Source organism: Drosophila sechellia, unplaced genomic scaffold (genome assembly GCF_004382195.2).
Source record: "Drosophila sechellia strain sech25 unplaced genomic scaffold, ASM438219v1 U_191, whole genome shotgun sequence".
NCBI classification, from domain to species: Eukaryota; Metazoa; Arthropoda; class Insecta; order Diptera; family Drosophilidae; genus Drosophila; species Drosophila sechellia.
Genome location: NW_022611129.1, coordinates 5,001 through 17,500, shown reverse-complemented (window position 1 = coordinate 17,500; position 12,500 = coordinate 5,001). Strand labels below are relative to the sequence as shown.

Genomic DNA, 12,500 nt, shown 5'->3' with positions numbered 1-12,500 from the left:
TTTATTATTTAATTTACTCATATAATTGCCAAATTCATATGAATACATAAGTTTTGAACAATATGAGAGGTCGGCAACCACTGCCTACCTATAGTAGTTTTTGAACCCTCTGTCGTAATTCCGGTCGTTTACACTACTATACCCTCTCACTATAATGGCTTTTCTCTATAATACTAAGAGAATATGGGAATATCTCAGCATTTTTTCCCATATACATATAATAATTAACCATTTTCATATGTATATTATTTAATTTAATCATATAATTGCCAAAATCATATGAATACATAAGTTTTGAACAATATGAGAGGTCGGCAACCACTGCCTACCTATAGTAGTTTTTGAACCCTCTGTCGTAATTCCGGTCGTTTACACTACTATACCCTCTCACTATAATGGATTTTCTCTATAATACTAAGAGAATGTGGGAATATTTCAGCATTTTTTCCCTTATACATATAATAATTAATCATTTTCATATGTATATTATTTAATTTACTCATACAATTGCCAAAATCATATGAATACATAAGTTTTGAACAATATGAGAGGTCGGCAACCACTGCCTACCTATAGTAGTTTTTGAACCCTCTGTCGTAATTCCGGTCGTTTACACTACTATACCCTCTCACTTAAATGGCTTTTCTCTATAATACTAAGAGAATATGGGAATATCTCAGCATTTTTTCCCATATACATATAATAATTAACCATTTTCATATGTATATTATTTAATTTAATCATATAATTGCCAAAATCATATGAATACATAAGTTTTGAACAATATGAGAGGTCGGCAACCACTGCCTACCTATAGTAGTTTTTGAACCCTCTGTCGTAATTCCGGTCGTTTACACTACTATACCCTCTCACTATAATGGATTTTCTCTATAATACTAAGAGAATGTGGGAATATTTCAGCATTTTTTCCCTTATACATATAATAATTAATCATTTTCATATGTATATTATTTAATTTACTCATACAATTGCCAAAATCATATGAATACATAAGTTTTGAACAATATGAGAGGTCGGCAACCACTGCCTACCTATAGTAGTTTTTGAACCCTCTGTCGTAATTCCGGTGGTTTACACTACTATACCCTCTCACTTAAATGGCTTTTCTCTATAATACTAAGAGAATATGGGAATATCTCTGCATTTTTTCCCATATACATATAATAATTAATCATTTTCGTATGTATATTATTTAATTTACTCATACAATTGCCAAAATCATATGAATACATAAGTTTTGAACAATATGAGAGGTCGGCAACCACTGCCTACCTATAGTAGTTTTTGAACCCTCTGTCGTAATTCCGGTCGTTTACACTACTATACCCTCTCACTTAAATGGCTTTTCTCTATAATACTAAGAGAATATGGGAATATCTCTGCATTTTTTCCCATATACATATAATAATTAACCATTTTCATATGTATATTATTTAATTTAATCATATAATTGCCAAAATCATATGAATACATAAGTTTTGAACAATATGAGAGGTCGGCAACCACTGCCTACCTATAGTAGTTTTTGAACCCTCTGTCGTAATTCCGGTCGTTTACACTACTATACCCTCTCACTATAATGGATTTTCTCTATAATACTAAGAGAATGTGGGAATATTTCAGCATTTTTTCCCTATACATATAATAATTAATCATTTTCATATGTATATTATTTAATTTACTCATACAATTGCCAAAATCATATGAATACATAAGTTTTGAACAATATGAGAGGTCGGCAACCACTGCCTACCTATAGTAGTTTTTGAACCCTCTGTCGTAATTCCGGTCGTTTACACTACTATACCCTCTCACTTAAATGGCTTTTCTCTATAATACTAAGAGAATATGGGAATATCTTAGCATTTTTTCCCATATACATATAATAATTAACCATTTTCATATGTATATTTTTTAATTTACTCATATAATTGCCAAAATCATATAAATACATAAGTTTGAACAATATCAGAGGTCGGCAACGGTCTTTCCTCTATAATACTAAGATAATATGGGAATATTTCATCATTTTTTCCCTTATACATATAATAATTAATCATTTTCATATGTATATTATTTAATTTACTCGTATAATTGTCAAAATCCTATGAACACATAAGAGAATACAATATGAGAGGTCGGCGCAACCATAATATAGTAGTTGATGACGAGGTGTTTGGCAACTTGACACAATCCATTAAAGTCTTTATATTAATTATATGATAGGGACAATATCATATGCGTCACTAAATTGATGACGAGGTGTTTGGCAACTTGATACAATTCTTTAAAGTCTATATATCAAAAATTATATGATAGGGACAATATCATATGCGTCACTAAATTGATGACGAGGTGTTTGGCAACTTGACACAATTCATTAAAGTCTGTATATTAATTATATGATAGGGACAATATCATATGCGTCACTAAATTGATGACGAGGTGTTTGGCAACTTGATACAATTCTTTAAAGTCTTTATATCAAAAATTATATGATAAGGACAATATCATATGCGTCACTAAATTGATGACGAGGTGTTTGGCAACTTGACACAATCCATTAAAGTCTTTATATTAATTATATGATAGGGACAATATCATATGCGTCACTAAATTGATGACGAGGTGTTTGGCAACTTGATACAATTCTTTAAAGTCTTTATATCAAAAATTATATGATAAGGACAATATCATATGCGTCACTAAATTGATGACGAGGTGTTTGGCAACTTGACACAATTCATTAAAGTCTTTATATTAATTATATGATAGGGACAATATCATATGCGTCACTAAATTGATGACGAGGTGTTTGGCAACTTGACACAATCCATTAAAGTCTTTATATTAATTATATGATAGGGACAATATCATATGCGTCACTAAATTGATCGCGATCGAACACTCGACGAGTGCAGACGTGCCTGCGGATCGACAGCAAATTGTTAGCAAATTGTTAGCAAATTGTTCACAGTTGTAAGTCCCGTTACTTGTGCCCAGCCACTTCGCGTCGCGTGATCTTGTCGCGCGTTTTGATTGGCCCAGCCAACGTACCTAACGGTAGTTCGCACTAACACCATCGCACACCCGAGTGTGCGTGTTATCAGCGCAAAAAACCCAGTGCTCGAAGCAGCGGTATAATTGCAAAGCAGCAGCCACGTGCTGCCTGGCTCACCGGCTTACGGTGCCCAGCTTCCCCCCCCCCCCCCTCCTCACTCCTTATCAACTTTGGAGAAGATGGACTGGCAGGCCCCCCCGCGCACCCACAAGCTTGGAACAACACCACGCAAAAAGGCTCTGAGAACACGCAAGAGCAGCTCCAGCAGCGAGGGAAGCACCTCGCATACAGAGCCGGGCGAGATAAAGCGAAAACCGGCAAAGAAAGCACAGGGAGAGGAGCTGGAAGATAAGCCAAGCACTAGCGCAGCTCTGCGCAAGAAGCTCGCCAACAACGCCTTCGCTTTACTCTCGACCGAAGAAGACGAGTACGACCAAGAGAGCTCTGATGACGAACCCGGACCTAAAGACGATTCCAAGCCCAAGACCCCCGAGAAACCAAAGCCCACCCCGAAGACCATCAAGCCACCTCCGATTTTTATCCCCGATGTGACCAACATCTCGGCACTCGTCAAGATGATCACGACTCTTGTAGGCCCGAAGAACAATTTTACCTACAAGACCGTGAATGGCAACAACGTACGTGTCATGATGCCGGACAAAGAGTCCTATACAGCTCTGCGTCTCCAACTTGTGGCCCAAAACAAGAGGCATCGGACTTTCCAGCCGAAAGATGAACGTGCATACAAGGTTGTCATCAAAGGACTCCACCACTCCACCGATCGTGAGGAAATCATTGAAGACCTTCGCAGACAAGGGCACGCTGTTAGAGATCTGCACAATCCCATTGGCAGAAGAACTAAAGAACCGCTGGGAATATTCTTCGCCAACCTGGAGCCTTCCAGCAACAACAAAGACGTCTACCAAGTCAAGCGGATCTGCAGGTCGGTAGTAACCATTGAACCGCCGCAGAAGTTCAACGACGTGCCTCAATGCTTCAGGTGCCAAGGATTCGGTCATACACAGCGTTACTGCTTCCTGGAATACCGATGTGTAAAGTGTGGAGGCCCTCACGAATCGAGGGCATGTGAGAAGAGGGAGGACGACAAAGCGTGCTGCTTCCACTGCCAGGCGGACCATCCTGCGTCTTTCAAGGGATGCCCTGCATACAAAAGGGCCAAAGCACTCGCTGCTCCGAAAACAAGGCCCGTCGCTAATGCTAACAAGGCGCCGCCCGTGGCATCACCAAACGTCACCTCTGGCAGGAGCTACCGAGACGCCCTCAACGGAGTGCACGCAGCACCGCAGAATCCCACAACCCCAGTCCAAACCCAAACAGAAACCCCACACTCCGGTCAGATAGAAGCGATGTTCGCTCGCATGGAAGGAATGATGGAAAGGATGATGGAGCGCATGTTCACCCAGATGACACAGCTGGTGGCCACCATTCTCAACAGCAAGTCATGCAACTAAAGCTCCACCTAGTCGTCTGGAATGCGAACGGCCTGCAGAACAGCAAGGCCATAGTCGAGCACCATCTGAAGACCCACCAGATCGATATCCTACTCGTAGCCGAAACCCACTTCTCCCCAGATCCCACTTTAATATCAGCGGATATGACCTCATCCATGCAGACCATCCTTCTGGCAGAGCACGCGGTGGAGCAGCCATCCTCATCAGGAGCGGTATTCAATACCTAGAGCTGCCCGCGTTTCAGCAAGACTGGGCACAATGTCCTGTCATCAGGATTGTCAGCCCGCAAGGAGATTTAGACATTGGAGCGGTCTACTTTCCCCCCAGATACCGCATAACAGCATCTCACCTCAGTGAGTTCTTCGAGCATTTTGGGCCCCGCTTCATAGCAGCTGGAGATTATAACGCCAAACATTCTTGGTGGGGATCGCGCGCCAACAACCCCAAAGGGAAAACTCTGTTTGGGTACCTGCAACGCCACCGACTGGACTGCCACTCCACTGGCGAGCCCACTCACTGGCCAACGAATCCCCTCAAGACTCCAGACCTACTGGACTTTGCTGTGTCGAAAGGCATAGGGCATGCGAAGATCAGCTGCACAACAAATGCTGATCTCCTGTCAGACCACTGTGCAATAAACGTGCTAATCAACACGCCAGTCCTCAGGAAAACCCCGCTCAGAAGGCTCACTGGAAAATATACCGACGCCGCCAAGTTCGCGTCCTGGATGCTCTCCACCGTCAATCCGAACCCCATCCTCAACACACCCAGGAACATTGATGAAGCTATCGGGAATCTCACCAGGCAGATGCAAAACGCTGCGGAATTCGCAAGCCCACCGCCACCAAAGACTGCGAGAACACCTAGCAGGGACCTCCACCTCTGGTCCCCGGAAATTGCGGCACTCGTGACTGAGAAGAGGCGTCTCAGGAGAGTTTGGTTCTTGACGCGCAATCCAAGAGACAAAACAGCGCTCAATCACGCCACAAAGGAGTTGAAGGACAAGATCTCCAGCCTACGCCAGGACTCCTTCCTCAGATTCCTCGAGGAACTCTCTCCCGGGGACCCAGACCACAATCTGTGGAACGTCACCCGCCACATTAAACGACCAGCCAAAAAGGTTTCCGCAGTGCGCAAAGCAGATGGATCCTGGTGCCTTTCGGATGCTGAAAGAGCAGAAGCTTTCGCCGAACACCTTTACAACGCCTTCTCTCCGTTCGACTGCTGCACTGCCGAAGAACATGCTGAAACAGCCCGGTTTCTCAATAGCCCAAGCTCTCCCGGTCCCCCGTTGGAACCAGTCGACCCTGAGGAAGTTGCGCAGGAGATTGCTCTACTGAAGAACAACAAATCTCCAGGCCTGGATCGTATAGATGCGGCGGCCCTAAAAATGCTCCCATCCCGCTGCACACAAATGCTGGCCAGCATTTACAACAGCTGCTTCCGGCTAGGGTACTTCCCGGAAGAGTGGAAAAGAGCAGAGGTTATTGTCCTCCTCAAGCCTGGTAAGCCTGAAGCCAATCTCGCCTCCTATCGTCCGATTAGTTTGCTGGCAATCCTCTCCAAAATACTCGAAAGAGTATTTTTGCGCAGAGTATTGCCAGTACTGGATGAGGCTGGTTTGATCCCCGATCACCAGTTTGGCTTCAGGCGCTCCCACGGAACACCAGAGCAATGCCACCGGCTAGTCGAACGGATCCTCGAGGCATTCGAGCAAAAGAAATACTGCTGCGCTGTAATGCTCGACGTGAAGCAGGCATTCGACAGAGTTTGGCATCCTGGACTCCTCCATAAACTCAAATCCTACCTCCCAAGCCCCCATTTTACCCTCCTCAAATCCTACACTGAGGGAAGAGCATTCCAAGTCAGATGCGGAAGTGCAATAAGCCTACCCAGACTGATCAGAGCTGGAGTTCCGCAAGGCAGTGTGCTCGGACCAATACTGTACACCCTTTACACCGCAGACCTTCCCATAATCCCCTCCAGGAACCTAACTATAGCGACTTATGCAGATGACACGGCTTTCCTCGCCTCCTCATCCGACCCACGAGAAGCCTCCGAAACAATCCAAAGGCAAATGGACGCGCTACATCCCTGGCTCAGCAGGTGGAACATCGTAGTGAACGCGGAAAAATCTACCCAAACAACATTTGCACTAAGGAGAGGAGACTGCCCACCGGTCACGCTAAACGGAGTCATCATTCCCAACGCACCCGCACCCAAGTACCTAGGACTTACCCTGGACCGCAGGCTCACTTGGCGTCCCCACATCGTCAGCAAACGCATACAGGCCGATGCGCGTCTGAGGCAGATGCATTGGCTTATTGGGGAGAGGGTCCAAGCTAAGGCAGAACCACAAAATCCTGGTGTACAAGGCAATTCTCAAGCCCATCTGGACCTACGGGATACAGCTATGGGGCACGGCAAGCCACACGAATCGCCTGCGTATACAGCGGTTCCAGAATAGGTGCTTGAGAATTGCCTGTAATGCGCATCCCTACCACGAGAATGTCGCCATACATAGGGAACTTGGAATCCCACAAGTCGCTGATGAAATCTCCAGGCTCAGCGAGAGATACCTGAAAAGGCTCGAAAACCACCCTAACCACCTCGCCACCAACCTGTTAGACAATAGCCAAACAAGCAGACGTCTCATGAGGAGACACCCTCTCGATCTTCCACAACAATAGACAACACATATAAAACCCGCCACAAATACATGTACAATAGTATCCTTAAGCTAATGTTCCCCCGCAAAACCATTTAATTATTGTCCACTAGGACAGATTTTAAATAAATAAACGCACGCTAAAGAAAAAAAAAAAAAAAAAAAAACTAAATTGATGACGAGGGGTTTGGCAACTTGACAAATTCATTAAAGTCTGTATATTAAAATTATATGATAAGGACAATATCATATGCGTCACTAAATTGATGACGAGGTGTTTGGCAACTTGATACAATTCTTTAAAGTCTTATATCAAATTATATGATAGGGACAATATCATATGCGTCACTAAATTGATGACGAGGTGTTTGGCAACTTGACACAATTCATTAAAGTCTTTATATTAATTATATGATAGGGACAATATCATATGCGTCACTAAATTGATGACGAGGTGTTTGGCAACTTGACACAATCCATTAAAGTCTTTATATTAATTATATGATAGGGACAATATCATATGCGTCACTAAATTGATGACGAGGTGTTTGGCTACAGGAAAAAATCATTTATTTATCGAATCATCAAGCAAAGGATAAGCTTCAGTGGATCGCAGTATGGCAGCTGCTCAACCACTTACAACACCTTGCCTGTTACAAAAGTCGTTTACAATTGATTCTAGGCTTTGTCATTGTATTAAATAATGCTTTTATATGTAACTAGCGCGGCATCAGGTGATCGAAGATCCTCCTAATTTACTATGTTACAAATTACATTGGCATCACATCCATTGTCGTTTATAAAATAAATTATAAACTTTAAATGGTTTAGAAGCCATACAATGCAAATTGCCCCTTATTTATCATTGCAGTCCAGCACGGATACGACCTTAGAGGCGTTCAGGCATAATCCAACGGACGTAGCGTCATACCACTGTTCGCTCGAACAAGTATTGTGCCATTGGTCCGTACCTGCGGTTCCTCTCGTACTACGCAGGAATGCTGTCGCAACAACGTTTTGTCATTAGTAGGGTAAAACTAACCTGTCTCACGACGGTCTAAACCCAGCTCACGTTCCCTTGCATGGGTGAACAATCCAACGCTTGGTGAATTTTGCTTCACAATGATAGGAAGAGCCGACATCGAAGGATCAAAAAGCGACGTCGCTATGAACGCTTGGCCGCCACAAGCCAGTTATCCCTATGGTAACTTTTCTGACACCTCTTGTTAAAAACTCTTTAAACCAAAAGGATCGATAGGCCGAGCTTTTGCTGTCCCTGTGTGTACTGAACACCGAGATCAAGTCAGCATTTGCCCTTTTGCTCTATGTGTGGTTTCTGTCCGCACTGAGCTGGCCTTGGGACACCTCCGTTATTATTTGAGAGATGTACCGCCCCAGTCAAACTCCCTACCTGGCAATGTCCTTGAATTGGATCATACCTGAGTAATTGGAGTTATACCAAATTTTCAAATCAAAAATACATAAATGCATCGTTTTATTAAAGAATTTGTTTGCGATTATATAACAAACTCGTGATACTTTGATCAAGAAGCTTGCATCAAAACCCAATACCATAAGATATAATAAATATATCCGTATAATGGCTAGGAAATGATACACGTTCCATTTAATCAAGTAAGTAAGGAAACAATAAGAGTAGTGGTATTTCATTGACGATACCAAACCGAGGTCTAATATCTCCCACTTATTCTACACCTCTTATGTCTCCTTACACTGCCAGATTAGAGTCAAGCTCAAAAGGGTCTTCTTTCCCCGCTAATTATTCCAAGCCCGTTCCCTGGCTGTGGTTTCGCTAGATAGTAGATAGGACAGTAGGAATCTCGTTAATCCATTCATGCGCGTCACTAATTAGATGACGAGGCATTTGGCACCTTAAGAGACAGACTCCGCCGTTGACCTTACTTGAATTTCTTCACTTTGACATTCAGAGCACTGGCAGAAATCACATTGTGTCAACACCCGCTAGGGCCATCACAATGCTTTGTTTTAATTAGACAGTCGGATTCCCCAAGTCCGTGCCAGTTCTGAATTGATTGTTAATTGATAATCGTTATAATTGATAAGAACTAATTGGTTTAACCCAAATAGTATTCTTAAAAATTTTAGCAAGAAAGTTCCACAATTGGCTACGTAACTAAACTATCCGGGGAACAAGTAACTAACATAAATGCTAGAAACTCTATTTACCCAGAACGAGCACATAAACCATGTTATTGTTCCCAATCAAGCCCGACTATCTCAATCTTCAGAGCCAATCCTTATCCCGAAGTTACGGATCTAATTTGCCGACTTCCCTTACCTACATTATTCTATCGACTAGAGACTCTTCACCTTGGAGACCAGCTGCGGATATTGGTACGGCCTGTTGAGAAGTTTGCGTGTCCCCACCATAAATTTTCAAGTCCGAGGAGAAAATATCGACACAACAGTATATGTCATGCTCTTCTAGCCCATCTACCATATCTCTCTGCGAAAGACTTCCATGGTAGTACGGCTATAAACAGAAAAGAAAACTCTTCCGATATCTCTCGACGGCTTCTTTATGGTCGTTCCTGTTGCCAGGATGAGCACGAGGCCCATATTTAATAACAAACGGATACTCAACAGGTTACGGAATTGGAACCGTATTCCCTTTCGTTCAAAATTATTCAAGTGTATTATATTCGCTTTGTTTATATAGTTAGGCATTTTTGTTTTACTTGAAAATTTTCGGCTTTCGCCTTGAACTTAGGACCGACTAACTCGTGATCAACCACTGTTCACACGAAACCCTTCTCCACTTCAGTCCTCCAAGGTCTCATTCGATATTTGCTACTACCACCAAGATCTGTACCAATGGCAGCTCCATGCAGGCTTACGCCAAACACTTCTACGCATACCATTGTACCTTCCTACTCACTAAAGTTTCAAAATTTATATCACAAGTAATATAAATCATCTACTTTAGCGGTAATGTATAGGTATACAACTTAAGCGCCATCCATTTTAAGGGCTAGTTGCTTCGGCAGGTGAGTTGTTACACACTCCTTAGCGGATTTCGACTTCCATGATCACCGTCCTGCTGTTTTAAGCAACCAACGCCTTTCATGGTATCTGCATGAGTTGTTAATTTGGGCACCGTAACATTACGTTTGGTTCATCCCACAGCGCCAGTTCTGCTTACCAAAAGTGGCCCACTGGGCACATTATATCATAACCTTGAACTTCATATCAAGAAAGTTAAGGTTCTTACCCATTTAAAGTTTGAGAATAGGTTAAGATCGTTTCGACCCTAAGGCCTCTAATCATTCGCTTTACCAGATAAGATTATTTTATATAATATTAAAATGCACCAGCTATCCTGAGGGAAACTTCGGAAGGAACCACTACTAGATGGTTCGATTGGTCTTTCGCCCCTATACTCAATTCTGACAATCGATTTGCACGTCAGAACTGTTTCGGTCTTCCATCAGGGTTTCCCCTGACTTCAACCTGATCAAGTATAGTTCACCATCTTTCGGGTCACAGCATATATGCTCAAGGTACGTTCCAGTTAGAGGCATAAATAATATAAATATACATTATACATAACTATATAGAACGCCCCGGATTGTGTTAATTAGCTATAAATAGCTAAAAAACTAATCCCATTATTAGTCAAGTTAATTACGCTATTAGGTTTACATCCCAATAACTTGCACATATGTTAGACTCCTTGGTCCGTGTTTCAAGACGGGTCCGAAGGTATCCTGAATCTTCGCATTGTTAATCATACAAGAGCATATAATAAACACAAAAATCAATGATAATTATGCCATTATATAATTCCGAAAAATTAACGCTCTGTAATAATATAAATCTATCAGCACTTTATCAAATTAATAACATTTATTCTGTGTTAAAATGCAAGCAATTTAATTGGAATAAACTATAAGTTATATTTTATGATAAATTTGGGATATGCTAATAGATTACAATGTCCTTATATGGAAAAATGCACATTATTCTTAATAATATTATTTAAATATTACAATTTTTAATGATGAATTTTCCATAACGGATATTCAGGTTCATCGGGCTTAACCTCTAAGCAGTTTCACGTACTGTTTAACTCTCTATTCAGAGTTCTTTCAACTTTCCCTCACGGTACTTGTTTACTATCGGTCTCATGGTTATATTTAGTTTTAGATGGAGTTTACCACCCACTTAGTGCTGCACTATCAAGCAACACGACTCTTTGGAAACATCATCTAGCAATCATTAACGTTATACGGGCCTGGCACCCTCTATGGGTAAATGGCCTCATTTAAGAAGGACTTAAATCATTAATTTCTCATACTAGAATTGACGCTCCATACACTGCATCTCACATTTGCCATATAGACAAAGTGACTTAGTGCTGAACTGTTTTCTTTCGCTCGCCGCTACTAAGAAAATCCTTGTTAGTTTCTTTCCTCCCCTAATTAATATGCTTAAATTCAGGGGTAGTCCATATGAGTGAGGTGTATATATAACTATATTTTGCCATAAATCTTTATATTAAATGAAAAAAATCAATTAAATTCGTTATAAATAGTTCCAATAGTTCTTGTAAGCAAAGTCATTTTATCCATTTAACGAACCAACAAGAATAATAACAAAACCAAGATTTTTTTTTTCCGAATCATTAATAAGAGGACAATTCTAATGAAAAATATTTCAATTTTTATGCTAGACATTTCTCAGTATTATTTGATTGAAAAAGAAAATATTTCTCTTCGTTTTTCACATTCAAATGTGAGATAATGTTTTCATTTCTTTTTTAATATTATGAATAAAATCATTATTTAATCCAATAATATACCATATGCTTATAAAAATTTATAAACAACTTAATTGCATAGTCTTACAACCCTCAACCATATGTAGTCCAAGCAGCACTATAAAATTAATTAAAGTACATAACAGCATGGACTGCGATATGCGTTCAAAATGTCGATGTTCATGTGTCCTGCAGTTCACACGATGACGCACAGTTTGCTGCGTTCTTCATCGACCCATGAGCCGAGTGATCCACCGCTTAGAGTTTTATAATTCAATTTATATAATGTCAATATTGTTTTATTGAAAGAAATTAAAAATACACCATTTACTGGCATATATCAATTCCTTCAATAAATTATTTTATACTAAAATAAATGTTGCGAAATGTCTTAGTTCATATAAGCATTATGTATCATAATAATCTGTTATGGTTTGCTATTTTGGGTGACACATACTGCAAATTTATATAAACATT

General features: G+C 41.0%; 2 non-coding genes across 2 annotated transcripts; both read right to left on the bottom strand.

Moving 5' to 3' along the window:
• Positions 1-7,798: 7,798 nt before the first annotated feature.
• Positions 7,799-11,729, bottom strand: LOC116802644. The gene has a single exon (XR_004362977.1). It is a non-coding gene; the product is annotated as a large subunit ribosomal RNA (ribosomal RNA).
• Positions 11,730-12,110: 381 nt separating this feature from the next.
• Positions 12,111-12,289, bottom strand: LOC116802637. Its single transcript, XR_004362970.1, has one exon. It is a non-coding gene; the product is annotated as a 5.8S ribosomal RNA (ribosomal RNA).
• Between the last annotated feature and the right edge of the window lie 211 nt (positions 12,290-12,500).